The sequence below is a fragment of the Balearica regulorum genome, chromosome 3, assembly GCF_011004875.1.
Source record: "Balearica regulorum gibbericeps isolate bBalReg1 chromosome 3, bBalReg1.pri, whole genome shotgun sequence".
In the NCBI taxonomy this organism is placed as follows: domain Eukaryota; kingdom Metazoa; phylum Chordata; class Aves; order Gruiformes; family Gruidae; genus Balearica; species Balearica regulorum.
Window position 1 is genome coordinate 98,753,316 of NC_046186.1, and position 19,147 is coordinate 98,772,462.

At 40.2% G+C, this 19,147-nt stretch overlaps 1 long non-coding RNA gene across 2 annotated transcripts in view; it reads right to left on the reverse strand.

Annotated features, from left to right (window-relative positions):
* Positions 1–1,990: 1,990 nt before the first annotated feature.
* The window catches only part of LOC142601087 (uncharacterized), a 40,869-nt gene continuing 23,712 nt past the window's right edge, over positions 1,991–19,147 (reverse strand). For both annotated transcript variants that reach the window (XR_012834687.1, XR_012834686.1), the window contains 3 exons: positions 19,009–19,106; positions 4,941–5,165; positions 1,991–2,166 (listed from right to left, as the gene is read on the reverse strand). This is a non-coding gene — a long non-coding RNA (uncharacterized LOC142601087). The remainder of the gene's footprint in view (positions 2,167–4,940; positions 5,166–19,008; positions 19,107–19,147) is intronic.

The window sequence follows — 19,147 nt, forward strand, 5'->3', positions numbered from 1 at the left end:
TTTATGTGTGATATTTTTATCAACACTTCTTTCAGCTTTCTTCAGTGGAGAAAGGTGTCCTCACTGCACCTTTCACATATGAATAAGTTTCGCAACTGAAAAAACAAAGTGCTGGTTTTAGCTTGCTTTTTTGAAAAACAAAACAAAGTCAGAAGGTTAAACAACTACAGTTGAGGCTACCTTGCCGAGCTGCAATAAAAGAAGAAAAGATTGGTCTGAATGCACAATTTTTTATTAAAAAAGAATGCACATAAATTACAGCTGCTGACCATGTAGTCATTCTTTTTATGAGGTGTTTCCCTATAGCCATATATGATTTCCACATATAAATTCCCTGTTGGTCTGAAAACTGCTCACATGAAACTGGTGTTTTTCTTAATAAATTGTCCACAGAATCTGTATTTCATCTCGGATGTAAAAAGTTCATTAGGGAAAAAAAGCATCCCAGTGTCCTGGTGGAAAGCAATACCAGACACTATCCCTGCTTAAAAAAAAAAAAAAAAAAAATCTGCCTGCTGGCTGCTTAGACTTTCCTCCCCCTGCTTTTCTACTTAATTATTTTCCATAATTTCATAAAAGCCAATATAACATAGCATTCTGTAATGGTGCCTGTAGTAACAGCCATCTAGTCCAAAGCAGAAAAAACCAATTCTGTTTCACTAAGTATTTCAATGTGTTAAATTTTGTTTCCTTTAAAATTCTCTAGGAGAGGGAATAGGCACCTAGCTCTGAAACAGTCTGTCTCCGAGCCCAGAAATCCCAAAGTCTTCTGCTCTAAAAGAGCCTGTTTGATCAGATGCCCTTGAACCATGCAGCGTGGAAGCCTGGGAACTGCTCCAGGTCTGCTTACCGGGGTCTTCTCACCAGGGAAAAATCACTGGAACCAGAATCAGATGTTCCATATGGGATGCTCAGTTGTAAATCATAGAAAGCATTAAAAATATGAAATTGTGAAAAAATTTCCCCAGAGCACACATGAAAATGAAAACCCGCGTTCATCATTACCTCTGTTACTCCATGTAGAAAAGAGGCAATGCTAACTAAACCGGATGGCCGCGTACTAAAGGTCATCTGCTGCTCTTACTATGGAAGCGTAGCTGCCTCCTGAAGAAAGCAGTGAGTTCAGCAGAGACCGGGTGAAGAATGTGCTCTTAAAAAATTCCTCTTTCTAGGGAAAAACACTTGGTTTGACAAACTGTTGGATATGCGTCAGAATGTGACAGACGGGGGATGTTTTTAGCAACACTTCACTGAACTAGTGTAGCAGAGTGTGGTCCCCAAAAGCGCAGTTGCTTTCATTCCCATAATTTACTTTCATCTGTCTTTTTCAAAACCTTCCCTAATTAAGCTTAATTGCCATGCAGTCACACATTAGTGCAACATTCTGTCCACTTATGGACCACCCATAAAATGTTTCATAGCATTAATCCTGGAAAGTGGTAGATTGCTTGTTTTGTTTTGTTTTCTAATGTGCATAAGTGCCTATAATGCATAGTGATGGCTTTCTGGAACTGATATTTGACTCTGATTATCGTGAAAAGATTCTTAGTTTATATCAGAAAATTAGTGAGGTCAGAAGGGTGTTTGTGTTTTGGGAAAAACAAGCATTTGTGATGATTTGGAATCTAATATCTTTGGTGCAGAACTCGGACATGGAGATTCCCAGCTCTTTGTAATATTTAACTCCTTCTGAGGACAGTTTTGGGCCAGACCATGACAACTTGGATACTCTCAGCTTTTGTGAGTTACCTAGGTTCTCTGCATCACTTAAGTCTCAGTGACTTAAAGTCACAATAAGCAGTGATTTGATGACCTAATGAAACCCATGAGAACGATCTTTAAAGCTGGGCAAAGGTCTAGTCTGGAGGACATCTCAAAATAGTTGATAGGAGCTGATCCATAACAGAGTATTTTGAACAAAACAGCAGCAACACTGAATTGCATGGAAGTTAACTGAAATAGTCTTAGCAGCTGATTACTCATCTCTAAAAGTACGGTTTATCTGAGTGTTGTAGCTCTCATACCTTTGAAGTCAAGAAGTTCCCTGAATTTCTAGGATGCTCAAGCAAAAGCAGCAAGCAACAGGTAGCTCAAAAGAAAGCTGCTCCCAAGATGTTTCCAGACAGAAGTGCTCAATGAAGCTGGGTGGGCTGAGAATTCACACGACTGGAGGGACAATGAGGAAAAAGACAAGCAGAAAGCAGTGTTGGATGAGAAAATGTGAATTTTCTTTGCAATCAGACGAGATCATCTTTTATAGCACAGAGACTTAACATCAGAGAATTCCAGCCTCACTGACTTGGGTGAGAGTCAGAGTTCACGCAATAGGACTAAAAGGTTCATTTACCATTTGGACTGGCTACTCTTTCTTATGGTTTTTGGGCACTGTGGGACAATGTCAATATTTTTCCTACTGCTAGAAATACTTTTCTTAGTCCAGAAATGATAGAGAGAAATAAAAAGGGAAGAACAAAATTTAGGTCCAAGTTAATATTTCTAAATTATTAATAAGTGATTAAGTTACATCTAGTCCTTTCCAAAGCTTTCAAGCTTTGTATGATGTATATGTTGGAAAGTGAAAAATGAAAGGAGAAATACCAAGAACGCTCTAATCAGCAAGGACTAGTTGCACATGTAACTTATTAGCTAAATTTGTCCAAACTACACAGTACTAGAGGTTCACATTCTTTGAAAATAGTAGGGCTCTTACGTTATGAATGTAAGACAAAAGCAAAATAGAGAACAGGAGATACACACATTATCGCCTGTGAGCCCAGAACCAAATTTTGATGATGATTTAATATTTTAATGTCAGGGAAAATAATTCTTTTCAGTCACACCTTTATGAATTTCAAAACCAAGGAAAAAAACCCCTACTTCTAGCTTAATTGATTTGATTAAAAATACAAACATATAATTTTTATGTTGTTTAATAAAAGCAAAAAAATTTCAAACAACACAAAATTTCTTCAAAAATGTCTTTCTTAAAAGCCACACACAAAACCTCATTGTTACCTATGTTGATACTATCTTTGTCCCTTATTTACCACCCGGCCCTAGCATTCTTTCTGGGTGGGAACAGTGCAAGGCAACTCATGGGCAAACTGAAGTGACAAGCAAGCAAGAAAAACAGAGTAAAGAAAATGAAGAGCGTGCTTTGCCAACTATGCTGCAGGATACCGAGGGTATCATAGCTGCATTGAGTTAGTCCTAGAATTTTAATAGGTCATCATAGAGGAAATCTGACAAATATTATTAAAGAGAATCCCCCAGCTCAAAAATGCTGGAATAAATTAATGTTGCAATTCTACTGACACCAACAGGGTCATTCCCAGGGAGAAACTGGTGTTGTCTTTTGTTTTGTCAAGTAGGATTCATTCCTTCGATTTCAAATTCTCTTTCAAATACTTAACATGTCTCGATGGCATAAACGTGGCAATCCTGGAGACTACTGTACAAGGGACGCAGGCTTCTTTGCTACAGGGCTTCTGCACTTTGGGTCCTCAATGTCTGGGCTGCAGCCTAATCCAAGGGGTATAGGCAGTAGGCTTAAGATACATATTTTGTGGAATATGGCAGTCTGGAATGGCCTTTTGGTTGGTTGTTTACTCAGAGAAAGCGTGGTACCACCTCTCTCTGTGATCATTTCTATGTATCTTTTTACTTGCTTTTAAAAATAAGTGAAACATCCAATCTCTAAAAATACCGACTACTCAAAAATAAACAGTTCCTTAGGGAAATGAGGTTACAACACAATTGTGTTGTACGAATGTTTGCCTGTCATCTGTTTGCTCTTTCCCCCCAGTTTTTAACTCCATTTTACAGGAGGGCAGAGGTCTCAACGACCATCAAGTCCTTACGAGTCCTGTGCAAAATGGGGACAGCCCATGACCATGTCCGCAGCCGCGCTGCCCTGGCCACGCGTACCGTCCTCCCTGCCAGGCGCTGGAGGCACACAGGACAGGGAGGGCTGGTGGTGGTGGAGAGCTGGAAAGCAGACCATGAGGCTGAAGAGTCAGAAATCCGTAGGAAATGAGCCCTCTTTAGTTTGGCTGCCTGTGGGTCAACTTGTTAGCTGATTTATACCATTTTTTTCCCCTCAGTTCTTGAGTTCTGCTGAAAATTATTTTTCTGCCAATGATGCTTTCCAGGAAAAGACTGCAGCGCTCGCTTCAAAACTCCTGACAGTATCATTTATATGCTGAACAAGGGGGCATACCAAACAAGCTTTTTCTTATGTTTTGCTTTAACCTTGCGGATGCCTTTTCAGTGAACTATGAGCCAAATTCTTCATTTCACTGATTTAACAAGTGTGTAGATACTGACATCCCCAACCCCACTTTTCCAGGTCAAGATCACGTTTCATTAAAGATCAACTGAGCCTGCAGACCTCCGAGTCTATTTTCTCATAAACGCTGGTCTCATGGATTTTAGTGGGAGACCATGTGTGGGCTGGGGGCTCGGTACCTACGTGTGTAGAGTACATACTTATATTTAATTCTGAGATGCAGCTACCCTGATGGTTATAATCCTGTCCCATAGAAAGCAATATTAAGTCCAGGGCCTGTTCCTATAGACTCAGTTTGAATGTTATGAATCAAATGAATTCATATTCTGTAGGTTTCAGTACTCCTGAGAGTAACAGAAATCCAGCGACACCAACAAATCGTGATTAAAAATGCAGCAAGCCTCATCAGGGAATGACTGTAGCTTTCCTACTTTGTTTTGATTAATATTTAATTCTGGTACAGACAGAAACAAGAATACAGTTGAGGCTGAAAAAAGCATTTGTTCTAATGAAAGTATTTTGCTCATTAGCAGTATTATTATTCAGTGAATAACGAAAGAACTGTGAACTCCATTGAGTTAAAAAAACCACCCCACAACTATTTAGGAAACCAAATATATACGTAGGGTCCTAGGTAACAAACATCGCTTACCTGATGCACCTCAGGACAGAAACACACATTCACAATTATATACAGTAATAGCCCGGGTGTGCGGGCTGAGAGGGGTGCTTTGAATCCAGCCGGTGCAGTCAGCCGTCAGGAGCACAGTTTCGGTGGGGACAGCTGCCCACCGCCCCCCCCCCCCCGCCCCGACCCTGGCAGGGGTAACTGGCTGGGAGCCCACAGCCCACCGCTGCACTCTGCTGCTTGTGGCATCTAAGGAAGGGGGAAAGGACTTAAGTGAACCCATCAACTATTAATGCTTCTCACTATATCTGTAAATTTATGATTTGGCTGTGATGCAAATTGCTTATTTAAGGTAACGATGCCTCAGGTTCAGTAACTGATACCCTGCATTGTCTTTCTGACAAAAGTTTGAGTTAGCTGCCATAGCAGAGAGAGAATTTCTGCCATTGCTTCCACTCAGGCAGACTTACACTCAGTGAAGGCAAACTCTGGCTGATAGAGTTTCTGACACAATTCAAAGTTCCCTTGCTCTTTCTGTGTTTCATAAAAGACTGAGATCAATAAATCTGTCTTCTAGTAAGGAAAAAACCACGATGTGCTGCTGAGCTTGGGAGAATACAGACTTTGAAGACCTACTTCTGATGCCATTTCAGAATTTCTTTAATGGTTTGCCTGCTGTCCTCATTGTAATGGCTTGTATCACCATCCAGGAAAAATATACTGCAGCAGTGTACTTATTCATGATGAAAATTCCACATGAGTCACACTCAGGAATATTAGAACCAACCTATAAGTATATGCACATACAGTTAGAATTACAATTTTTGTAAAGAAAATCATAAAAAACCCCTCCGGTAACTCTGTCTTGAGCCTAATAAGCATAGCAATGCCACCAGTCTACAAGAGTACAACTTTGCATATTTAAATGTACCTGTATAAATATGCATCTGAATTATTTTATCTGCCTCAAAACCATAAAAAAATTATCCAAACAGAAGTTCTTTAGGTAGACTTGAACAGTTAAAAAAAGCCCAGGCTCCAAACCAACAGCACAACATCAACAATAACAAAAATATTTATTCTTTCTGCAGAAGCCATTGCCCAACTTCCCAGCACTAATCCTGAACTCTGCTTCTTGCTAGCACTGTGCTGTAAGTACGACAAAGGGCAGACAAGAGCACCAGACAACATAAACTGAAACGCTAGCTTAAGCGTAACTGGAGAACCGAGTTCTGCCAGACCCTGGCAAGCCTGAACTCGCACAGATTTACGGGCAGGTCATTAGAGAAAGCTCAGCTGGGGTTACCGCTCAGGCGGGCAGAGCTCGGGGCACGGCTGGATGGGGGCCAGGACGCCCAGCACCGCGCACCCCGGAGCTGCCGTGCCTCCCTCCGTCTCGGAGCCAGGGGAATAACGCGGAGCAATTGTGCTGCGCGGCTTCGTTTAGTGGAAGCCCTGACTTACAGCCACAGCGGGCTCTGTTTCGGGAAGGGACAGACCCTTTGGACCTACGGAGTGCTGTGGGAACGGTTCTGTCGCTTCTATTCGCGCTAAGCAGGCCCGTTCCCCCAAGCAGACCCAAACACTTGCAGGAACTCTGTATAAATAAGGTTATAAAGCTACTAATGCTCTTCAGCCATAAAGAGATAATACCAACCGTGAAACCTGAGGGGCTTTTTCTTGTCTCCTGCACATATGAAAGATGGCATTAAAAGAGATTAGTTTTAAACCACTTGCAATTTCCTTTATGCAATAAAAGATTTTCTTTGCTTGGAATTTTCCTATTTATGGTGTGTATTTGGACTCAGCATAACATAATACTTCCCTCAGTATCCCTGCTTTTAATGATGCTAGCAGTATTTGAGCCATTCATCAAACATGACAATTGAAACAGCTAGGAGTTAATGGGAGCATGAGCAGTTTGACAAACACAGTCTATTTGACAAGGCTGAGGTCAGGACTAAAAGAACTGCTCTTGGTTAAATAAACAGAAAAGCAACAAAGTAAAAGCAAAATCTTTGCAGCCATTTATCAACTTTAAAAGCCTTTTTGTTATAAGAAACATAAAGTGAAGCTGCACACAGAGATGGGTATTAAATGGGGTTGGAGGAATTCAGTTGGCTTCTCTTTTAGGTGAAATTAAAAAGCCCAGTTAAAACTGAAGGATTATGTCCGTAAAACTGACACGCAGTCACATAATACCTAAACCTACGCATTAGAGCTATCTGCTTCTGAACTGACTTACTATTTTAATGAACCCAGTCTTTTCCGAGAGAGCAGACTGATTCAGGTGGCATTGAAAGGAGCGCCCTACGCCAGAGACACGACTTTCCTACCACCTGCAAAGCAGGGGAGCGCTGCGTAGGCTTGTTCGGGACCACAGCTGAGTCTCCCCATCCATTGCTGCTTCGGTAACAATTTACCTGGTATTAATCTGCGCAGGGGGCCTTTCAAGGAGCCTTTGCAAAATATCAGAGCTTTGCATTTAGACACAATATTGCCTGTAGGAAATTCCTGGATGTGAAATGACTCCTGGAAGCTACTAATTAGCACACCCACCAACTTCCTCCCTTTTACGTGGTTTATGCACATCAGGGTTTTTTTTTTTTTTTTTTTGGACTTGAGGAGATTACTTTGGGATTATTATTTTTTTCCCCCTGTCCAAGCCCCTGGAAAGTTTAGGAAAGGTAGAAGCACTGAATCCATTCTTATGCTTCCTGAGTAAAGTGGCTTTCAGAGCATGCAGCCCATATGCTCTGAAATAAAGGATAATTTCTCTCTTTTCTTTTAAGTGCTCATAGGCATGCAAAATCAAATCCTGACTATCCCAGGTTCAGTCTTGCATCCCATGCACCAAAGGCATTATAATTTTGCCTTCAATGGGAACAAGACTGACTTTCCTATGATTCAGCTTTCCTGCTGTTTAAATTTGGGAGTGATAATATTCTCATGACTACAGAAGACAATACAGATTTAGGCACTCAGAAATTCTTGGATATTATAGCTGTGCAAGTCCTTTGTAACCATTTGCCTACCATCACCTTGTGCAATCGTTTATATCACTGTCCAGAAACCACCAGTACCATTAGGGAATTTCCATCAGAAGCAAGTAATCTGGCAAAACTCAGTAAACTTTTGCAATCCTACAGTTTCAGGAAAGACCTTTATGGCTTTTGGGCTGGACATGTTGCCAGATGAAAAAATCCCTTTTCTTTGGAGACTTCTCCATCCTTTCTATTGCTTTCATGCTTTTACAGCTATTGGCAGTTTAGAGACAATAAAGAATAAAGGCATGTATTGAGACACAAAGACAGCAGAATGACTAAGAATGATTATAAATTTACAGATTAATTTTGTGCATCTTACTTGTTTCTCTAATAACAATAACTTTTCATTTTTTTCTTTCATAAGGCAATTTGTATAACTAACTAATGTGTTTAACAACTCCTATGGCTGTTGGAAAATCATGAAAGACTTCTTTTCCTGGAAGTGATTGATTATTGTCTGGACAAATGAAATAATTTTCCCTCTTCTCATTATGCTTTGAGCAAAACACCCATTACAGGAGCACTGTGCAGCCATTTGGAGCTAGGAAATGTATTCCATTTAGCCTGTCAAACACAGTATAACTGCTGTCTTAACTCTGCCTCTTTTCCAAACCTCCTTTTCAAGAGTACACTAATATAACCTAATTTTGACAGAGCATTCTGGACTCTGGGCAGCTCTGGCTTTTGAGCTGTTTTCCATCTGGAATGGGCTTCTCATCTGCTTAATCCCAGGGCTTTCTGGTTAGTTTCGTTTAGTTGTTTTGTAATATATAACCTACAGTCGTTTTATAAAATAATTTATAGCACTCACTTGGATTCCTTTTTGGAACTTTCTATTTGTACAAAAAAAAAAAAAAAAAATCAACCAAACAAAGCTCAATCCTAGTTTTACTTTTCAATAAAAATGTTCTTACCAAAAATACTGGCATGGATGTCTGAAGATTGCATCCTCCTTTCCAATGTCAACAACACAAATGTCTTTTTCTAATGGACATAACAGTTACCTTGTGTCATGGTTACATTGTGTTTGGTTTTTTTTTCTATATTCAAAAACACATAAACTATATTAAAAGTTTTCAGTGTGACAAACATTTAATGATATGATTGTATCTAACCTTCAGTACAGCAGGATCCTGGAACAGCACAACTAGAGTAATGCTAGTTTTAAGATGAAACTTCATAAGTTCATGCAGAATATATACAAATTACATTACTAACATTTTTTTTTTTACTAATGTAGTCACATAATAGTGAGGCCTGGATTCAAAGATTCAGGAGATCCTTTACAGTCTCATGTCTCTTGTAAATGTTTTATGGATGGAATTATTTCTTAGTGCTATACAAAGAAAATCCCATTTCACAAAGGCGCGTTTGTTACCTACTTGAATATTGGTTAGCTTTTTTTTTTTAACTTCTGTGATCAGCAGTGTGCTAAACTGCTTAAGGAAATCAACCCTATTCATGCTTTTACCCTCTTTTCTTAACCAAATTGAGTTGGTGCTGAGAAATTTTCACTGCAACAATGATAAAAGTCTTCTCTTTAGTCTAGTCCTGGGGAGGTGGAGGTTAGGATCAAGATTCTATTTTCAATTTGCAATATTATTGCAATCAAACAACAATAACAAAGCCATTATCATTATTGTTGTTGTTATTGTTATGATTAAGAAAAATCCCCATGCGCTGACAGCCTACCAAAACCCTTCCCAGAATTCATCTTCACGCCTTCTCTGAAGCTGGTCCCCAAGAAAGACCCCTGAACAAAAAGCAGTATGCACGAGGCACAAGGAGCAGCAGGGACAGGAGGACGGAGGAGTTTAGAAGAGCCTTGCTTTGGCTAACCCCCGGGTAGGACTGTCGGGTGCTAATCACCAGGCTTTAATTAGTCCCCAAATCGAGAAGTAAGTAAAGATATGTACTACAAAATATGAAGTACATCTTTCTGGTTCTCAGGAAGTATTATTCCAATTTTTGTTGTATTTTACTTTAATAATAGTCATTCAGTACACACCACAGTTGTTTGCTATTTCTATAATTAAGTTAGCATATTAATAGAAAATACTACTGTTCTGCCACATCAGGTTATGCTGCAGAGCACTGACTAATAAATCATCTTTTTAAGCTATGTGCCTGTATGTATCCTTTTTCAGTGAGAGAAACAGTAAATTTACTGGACTGTTACTTACCTCCTAACTACACAAACTGCTACATTTTTTTACAGCTTTTAGTGTCCATGCTATATAGGGCATTGAGCTGTGTTCAAACCAGTCATCTCTCTTGTCATTATTACTATTATCTATTATTAGTCAAGTACCAGCAATGCACAGCCCTGTCCCACATTTATGAAGCCTTTTGAGTTTCAATTTTACTAAAACACCTAAGTCACACAGAGCCGGTAATGACAGGCACACCACTAGCTAAATACCTTTAAACGTGGGGTGTGGAAGCCATGTGAGAATATGAAAAGATGCAATTTAATGGGGAAAAAGAGAAGAGATCTTTTGTCTTTTTCTTTCTTTTCTTTTTTTTTTTTTTTTCCTTTTTCTTTTGCTTTCTTTGGGTATTATTTCCTGCAGGACAGGCCACAGAGTAGGATTTTACTCAATAGGGACAGAATAATATCCACCCCTTGTAATTGCCCCTGACTGTCTCTGGGCAGCACGGATGAACTGAGTCTTTAAATGGGATGTGAATAGATGGAACAATATGCCACATATAAATGAGAGGGACCGCATATGTATGGTTTCTCTGGAATTGTCACTGAGATGAGATCCTTACGGGTAGGTAAGGATATATGACTACAGATACAGGCAGAAGGAAAATTGGGCAGTACTTTGAAGACTGCAAGCAAACTAATGGAAGACTTTTCTGATTAAACTGTCTTTCAGCCCAGTTTATCTGGTTTCTATAGCAAGTTATACTATGAATCTCTCATTTTTCACCAAAACATTATTGTGAAGGGTGTCATTATTTGGCTTATCTGAGTGTGGACAATATTTCAGTATTGTCCACTGGAAAATGAAATTGTCTAGACTGAAATGATGGAATGAAATTCAAAATACAGGGACTCTGATTTGGCTTGCTTTTTGATAATGACAACAGGCAGAGAAAGCTTTTTATCAGGATTCTGTCCAGTCACAAGCAATAATTTGCTTTAACCTCAAAATATGTTGTAGCTAGAAATTTTCTTTTCAGCCAGACTTCTGTAATTCTATAACTTAATTATAGTTGCCTTCATAAAATAAGAAACATTTATTAAATGAGCTAGACATTGACCTAAACTCATTTTATGTAAAAATTTACATAGAAAATAGTGATTTGAGATGGTAATCACTTCTCCCTCCTATATCCATTCTGTTGGGTCAATAAATGTGGTCATCAGAGACTACTTGCCCTTTAAACCAACTCTGAGAAAGACCAGAGCAAAACCAGACTGCAGTAAACAACATTCTGCAAGGATGCTGGGCACTTGGGTCATGTGTTAGAGCTCCAAAACCTTTCTTAATGTACTGCAGATGTTACTAAGCTTTGACTCTTTTTAGCTATGTTTTCATTTACTATTTAGGTGGTCACTGTGTTATAGTGTTGCCGAGAGAGCTTTTGAATCAGCTAAAGATGAGAATTAATTATATAATTCATACAGAAGTGACTGAAAGGGTCAAAATATTAATTGCAGGCCTTCTGTACTGAAATCAGTAGCTAAACCAACAGACAAGGCACAGTTCATCCACCTTAGCAAACAGTTTTCATTTGTGCACTGAAATTGTCACTGCTGGTTAACCCGCTGAGATTTTTTGCTGGAAGTAAAGAACTGATACAACTGAAGTCTCCAGAGTCGGTCGCAAAACAGATGTTCCAGAGAGCCTGAAAAATAGTAGCTTCAAGTAAAGGCTTGTAAATGCTTCATTTCCCTTGTCCTCAAGCCTTTCCACCCTGAGAAAAATGTCTGCTTACTGTGGCATTTCTACTTACTTTTTTTTAATTCAGCTCTCAGCCTTCATAATAGTGTTGTCCTTAGGAGAAATAGGGGACTGAATGCTTGTGTGCTTGAAAGGCAGAAAACACTGGGTCTAAGATTTTACCACACACTGCTCCTTCTCTCGGTGTTAGATATAAGTGTGACTGGATTTTGCCTGTAACTGCAAGCACAGCCAAAAAATCTTCAAGTTCAGCTAAATGGAACTTTTTACTTATTTGACATGCCAGGGCATTGCTGATGTTCAAACTAATATTACTGTTCTTTTGTACAGCCAAGCCAGTCCCCAGAAGTTATGGCTACTATTGCCTGAATCGGGCTCACTTAAGAGGAATGAATTCAAACATAGATAACCTGAGCAAACACTGAAAGGAGCACTAGAAAACTAACATCCAGAAAAAGCAGCTGCTGGAAGTTTATTGCCCCTAATCCTGCTAATAAGGGAGGCTATGGGGCTCATTCTTCTGAATATTTAATTTTTCATACGAGGGAGAGGAACAGAGGGGAGGAGAGAGGGACTCTCTGACATGGAGGAACGTCCCAGCAAACACCTGTTCCTCTGAAGCATTTGGCTATTAGTTTTAATGGAGGCATCCTTCAGAGAAGGACACAGATGTAAGACTGGGGGCCTGCTGCATCAGAAACTCTGCCTTCAACTTTATCCAGTTAAAACTTTTTACCTATAACCCTGCTCTGGTTTTGTGTAAGTGGTTGTACAAACTGCAAAGCAGGAAGAAATCAAGTCCTGATATTGTAAACAGAAACAAAGTACCTTCAAGCTAGCAACAGACAAGGACTTAATCTTACATACTGTTTGCCTGTTTAACAAGAAATTCAGAATAACTTCTGTGTTAATAAAGAAATTAGATAGCCACAGTCCAAATCTGTATATGTTATTCATGTATGGGAGAAAGATTGTGTATATCATGCACATAGGCCATAAATATATTCTGCAAACTATTTGCAGGCCCTCGATCTTCTGCCATGTATGAAAGTTAAATCAGTGTTAACTCAATAGCTACAACTATGTTGGAAGAGAAAATACCAGGTTTTCTAACATTTATCTGCCTTGGCCATGTAAGTTTACCACAGTACTTGAGCTGAAAGAAATATCAATACAAGACCGTTTTACGTCAAATCGCGGACCACTAATACAAAAGAGTGTAATTTATCAGATTCAAAGGAAAACACTGTCTGACATTGTCCAAAGTACTACTATGTATCACATATCTAAAGGCTACTGATCAATAGACAGCGCTATGCTCTTTCGTTCAATAAGTTCAAGCTTAACTGATTTTCATGGCTTCTTGAATGCTTTTATGACTAACAAGGCATGATCCACATAGTGCTTTGTCACCGATTTGCACATAATCTAATAAAGTGACAGTAATAAATCACAAGCATCATTAATAAATCACCAACAAACAAAGCAGCACACTGGAAGTAATGGAAAATGCACAGATATTCCTCCAACTACTCTGGTGAGTAAACAGGCTAAACACACAGTGTTAGGTAAGAGCTGCAAGTTCAATTCATAGTAAATATATACATCTGATCTTTTAGAGCTTTTCTATTGTAGTTGGCAAACACTGCTTCTGTGTTTCTTCAGGGCAGGTTCATAGAGAAAAAGAAAAAGAGAAAAAGAAAAGAAAAGAAAAGAGCTGAGAGAAAACAAAACTCAAATTGAGAAAATAAAATGCTTGGAATGCAAGAATATAATCCAGTTTGGTGATGCTTATATGCTGGTTAAAATCACATTTTATGCCTATTTACTTTATCATTTTGTACCTCATAAATACCTACAGTAGCTAAAGCTGTCAGTGGTGCCACTTCAAATAGCAGTGCCCCTAGGAACAAGATCTTTGAGGTTTAGGCTAGCCACAGTGTGGTTAAGGTTATCACAATGTCTCTTTAAATCTAGAATCTAGTTGGCTTATATCCATGAAAAGCCCACATACCTTCAAATGCAAAATTCAGGATTCATTTACTTATCCTTCAGGTGTGGATTTAATGAAAGCTGGACATTTAACATAGTAACAAGCTTCCACAGACTTCATAGAAAAATCCAGCTCCAAGACACATATAGCAGAGGCAAAGCAGTCATTTTGACTCCATCATCACTACAAAAATGCATGTGATTAACAAGTATTTACCTGAGGTGGAATCCTAGGAACACAAATTTGTAGCTGTCACACAAATTAGCTGGTTGAGGTTAATGCTAGACCTCGGTAACACTTTCTTCTGTAGTGAATTGAAAGCCAAATTACTTAGTTTGGACCATTTTGAATTAAAAGCCAAAAGGTTTAAGTTTTTTTCTTTTGCTTTTAGTTCCTAAATCTAACATAGAAGTAAAATTACAAGAAGTAGTCAGTCTCCCTGGAATTTTTGCCCTGCCCAAAATGTTTTGTAAATACCACAAGAAAGCTTTTTCCCCACAATATTGTCAATTCAATATTTTAAGACTTGACTTGTTCTGATAAGACAATCATCTGAATTCTTGAACATGAATGTGAATCAAATTCTAATTAAAAGCTTTAGGTGCCCTCAACCACTTCTCTGGTGAACCTTGAGCAAATACATGTTTGTGTCAGTGGCTTGAGGCAAAATGCATAATTAGAACCAATACTAAAACCAACTTTCCTCTCTCTTAACCTCAGAAACAAAGTTTGATTCAGTACTAATAGCCATGGAAAAGGTAGTGGCTAATACCAGAGTGAATAAGGGCTTTCCTTCTGAAGAGTAGAGGCTGACTAGACCTTGGTTGGTTACAGCAAAGGGGACAGGTATTACCGATGGTTATTTACAGGCAAACTCCTGGACTCTGAGGTAAACCATTCCCTTTTCATCTATTCTTGAGAAATAAAAGTCATGTAAAGATGTCAAGTCCTTAATAAATGCTCAGTACTTTTCCTTTAAGGTGGTGAGGAAAACGGGTGAGGCCGGAGCGAGGAGCTGTGGGTGGTAAGGAAGCCACCAAGCTGCAGGCAGGAGAGGAGGAACGAGGTGCGTTCTCAACAAGCACCACCGGCATGTCAGAAAGCCCCGCTCCTCTCCGCAGAGTCACCAGCCTTTCTCTAGCCGCCTAAATCAGCAGCCAATGTCCCCAGCAGTTACCACATGCAAATGTTGAGATTTGGGAATTTTAAATGGGTGTCTGTGGAGCTCTCTTCAGAATACCGAAGCACTGAGACAGCAGTGGGAGAGGGGCTTATTCCTCCCGGAAAAATGCCATGGGTAACATGTGGAACCTGGGGCCACGCCAGCAGTTCCCACAGCCATGCACTGGACCTCAGCACCTCTGTGTTTATTTAAGGAAAGCAAAACACTTTTGCCAAATTTAACATGCTACTACATACTATAAATTTTATTAAAAAATTATTGGACAAAAATGAACTTTTTCTTGAGAAAAAATTGATGTGAAAAAGAACAAAGAAATCTCATTTAAAAAAAAAAAAAAGAGACCTTAAGGAAGTTAATGTTAACAAAACAAACCTGAGGCTTAAAGCCATAAAGTGTGACCATAACTCTCTCTTCTTGAGCATGTGACTTTGTTATTTTTGATCCAGAGGTCACTGCTTACTTTAAATGTGACTTTGCCTTTTGGGCAGAGATGGACTTGGGGGCCAGATACTCAGCTGAGCCACAGATAGATACACATGAAAGTGGGTATTTATACAACTGCTAAAATATCTAAAAACTTTTGAAGGTAGAGTTAGGTTGCCTGCTGACATTTGCCCTGCATGCACTTCCTATACAATCATTTGTTTTAAAGTCTTGTCCTTCATTTGTTTAATTATTCACTTAAGCCGCAGAATTACTGCCCTTTTTAATGCTTATTTTCACGTCCATGTAACACCAAAGAACCCTCAAAGCTTTAGCATCTGTCTTCTCAGGACGACCCCCTTCACAAATGCTTTTGCTTGCACGTAAGTTTGCTAATGTTCATCTCTCCTTTTCCCCACCCTCCTACACTTGTCCTTTTCCCTTTAACAAAAGTTTAAAATAGAAGATGCCTTTGCCCTCACCACACTAGGGCAGCCCTTCCCAACATCTTCCAGGCAGGCCCAAAATATAAAAAGCAACTAACTTTTTCCTCCTGTGCAAAAGACAATACAGTAACGAGGTCTAATTTAAGCAATACCGTCTCCTTTCCCTGCCTCTGTTTCAATATTGCCCTTTGATTTTTCCTCCGGAGATCTTACTCACGACATTCCCCCCCAATGCTCACGCTATCACACAGCGAGCGGCAGCTCTGCAGCTGAAAAGGGAAAAGGCTCAGACCCAGAAGATGTGGTGCAGCAACACAGCGTTGCCCTCTTTGATCTCCCGCTCCTGCCCCACCATCCAGCGCTGAGGTTCGGTTTGCTATAAGGGTGAAGCTTGCCCCACGCGGCGGGGCCCACACAAGGTTTGCTGTGCTGTTTAACCCCATGGTTATCCTGGGGAGGCAGGGAGCAGCAGGGACCATCAGCAGCACAGCCGAGCCCCCGACCCCCCCTCCCCGTGACACTCCAGCGCTCGTTGGCGTCTGCTCTGGCTCCAATTAGGTCGGCGTGGAGGGGGATCTGAGAGAAGGTTAGCCGAGGGTCTGCTGGACCCATGCTCCTGCGGCTATGTTGGAAATGAATTCCCACATACGGGGTGCAGATGGGCCACAGCCCCTTTTCCAGGCTGCAGCCTGCAAATAAACTTAGTGGCAGCTGGGGAGGGGAACCACCAAGAGCCTCATGTGCTTTAATGGGTTCTGTGTTTCTGCATATGGGAGTATTTCCTCCCCTCGCTAACCCATGCAAATCCTTCTGTAAAGTCCCATAAACAAAGCTGTGGATATAATTTTGAATGAGAAACTTGCCACCGGGTAAAACAGCGGTCAGGAAAAATACAACATACCTTTTTCTCCAAGAAGGGTGTTTTGGTGTGTTTTCATGGATTAAAAACAGATTTTGCTGGGTTGAGCAAGCAGGCAAACTTCTGACCTTTTTTCACATAATACCTCCCCCCCCAGTACTGGTCCCTAACCTGTCCTAAAATAGCTGAGCAGAGCAGGGAGCCTGTAAGCGAAGCTGGCCTCATCGCCAGGTGCGGATGTTTGTCAGCACAGCACGGCCACGTCCATCTCCGAGACCTTGTGCCCTGGTCTCGATCCAGTAAAGTAGTTGAATGTATGATTAGCTTTATGTTTTCAGGAACTGGCCCTCAACAGGATCTGAAATCAAACATTTACACAAATGCTTTCCTGGATCAACCCTGCAGAGCTCAGTACTTGCTGGTTTGAGATGCCAATAAGCACCAAAAAGAAAGTTTGTGACTGAGAGCAAGGATCTTTGAAGGCAAAGCATGATTTTTACAGCTCCATATGGAGTTCAAAGTTAGGGGAATCTGCATGATTACTTTTAGTTTAGCCAAGTAAAATCAAGTTAAAGAAAACTTCCTACTTCCAAACCTGCACCCAAATGTAGTCTGGGTGCCGTTTTCATTAGTGAAATAAATTTAATGAGGTAAATGTGCTGACTTAAAGCTGGAGAGGGACTGTTTACAAGGGCATGGAGTGATAGCAGAAGGGGTAATGGCCTTAAGCTGAAGGAGGGTAGATTTAGGGTAGATGGTAGAAAGAAATTCTTCCCTATGAGGGTGGTGAGGCACTGGAACAGGTTGCCCAGAGAGGTTGTGGATGCCCCGTCCCTGGAAGTGTTAAAGGCCAGGTTGGATGGGGCTTTGGGCAACGTGGTCTAGTGGAGGGTGTCCCTGCCCGTGGCAGGGGGGTTGGAACTAGATGATCTTTAAGGTCCCTTCCAACCCAAACCATTCTATGATCCTATGATTCTATGACTTCTTTTCAGAGACTTGTGTGCTCAGTAATCTTTGAACTTGGAGTTAAATGGGGAATGTAAAAAATGAGGTACCCACTACCTGAATTATATTTCAGAAATCATTTTTAGACAAACTGGCAGCATTGTAGCCGGAGACTCTAATAATACGTGTAAGCAGCAAGATACGCCCATGCATGTGTCTGCAGATATGAACAGGTAGGGACAGAAGACAGTGGATTGATGTTGTGCTGTCAGTCTTTCTGTAAGAAATGACTTTTTTCTTCTGAACGCATTCAATTCTCAGCGACAGCCAGTACACGGATAGATTTCATGTGGTTTGTACATGGTTGCCAAATGGAGCTCACTTCAGCTTTTTATTCGAGCGAATAGAGAAATCTACAAGCATCTTTCTATTGTTCTAGATCAAGGTAATAGCCTCATCTTCAACTTCTCGTTTCTTTTTTTCTAGATGTAAATGTACTAAAGAGGTTATTGATAAAAATGTTGAGAGAATAGTAAAAACAGAATCCATTTGTTGTCAAGATTGTCTCAGAAAATAATGAATCACAGTAAATTTGAGATATTTAATCAAACAGCAGTCTAATACTCTCCCTGACAATTATGATGCTTCTGGAAAAATCACATCATTCCCCACATTAGTTCTGGCTGTTTTCTCTTTTAGCATTAAAATGAGAAACCAAAAAATTAGTTTAATTTTTATAGCTTCTCTCAGTGGTCTACAGACTGAAAGAAAAGTGATGAGCCAACTTTTTGTTTAGTAGTTTGGAAAAGGTAGACAAAAGAATAGGAAAGGATGAAACAAAAAACAAGTTCCCCTCCCAAATCAAACTAACTTATAAAAAAACCAACAAGCAAAACACGTTAAGGTAGTACAGAATCTAGGGCCAGTCAGCTGCCTCTGATCCATAAAGCTTTTGTTTTTCTTCTCTAGGTTAGTTTTAAAACTCATTTGGGGTTTGCTATGTACATGGGCCAGGATCTGTGAGGATGCCAGTGAAATATGAAAAGGACTGAGGAACAAGCTATTTGAAGCCATAACTACTGAGCTCTTTTCTGTTTGCTTTGGCTGTTGGAGCTGTGGTAGGAGTTTCCCATTTTTAGCCTTCACACCTTTGTTGTGTTTGGGTTGTACATTAGAAATATTCCAGATGCTGTGGATGGAGACTTCCTCCTGGCCCAAGGAAGAAAAGGTTTCAGTCTCCTATGGATTTCCCCTCCACCGATCAGAAGACTTCACCTACCGTTACAAGGGTTGAGCTTCATGGTCCTGGTGTTGATGGTCCTTCTGGCTGCCATAGCCCAGAACCAGCATCCCATGAGCTCAAGTCTTCTGAGCGTTCTTGAAGTTGGGGGGGGGAGAAAAAGAAAAAGAATTGGTAA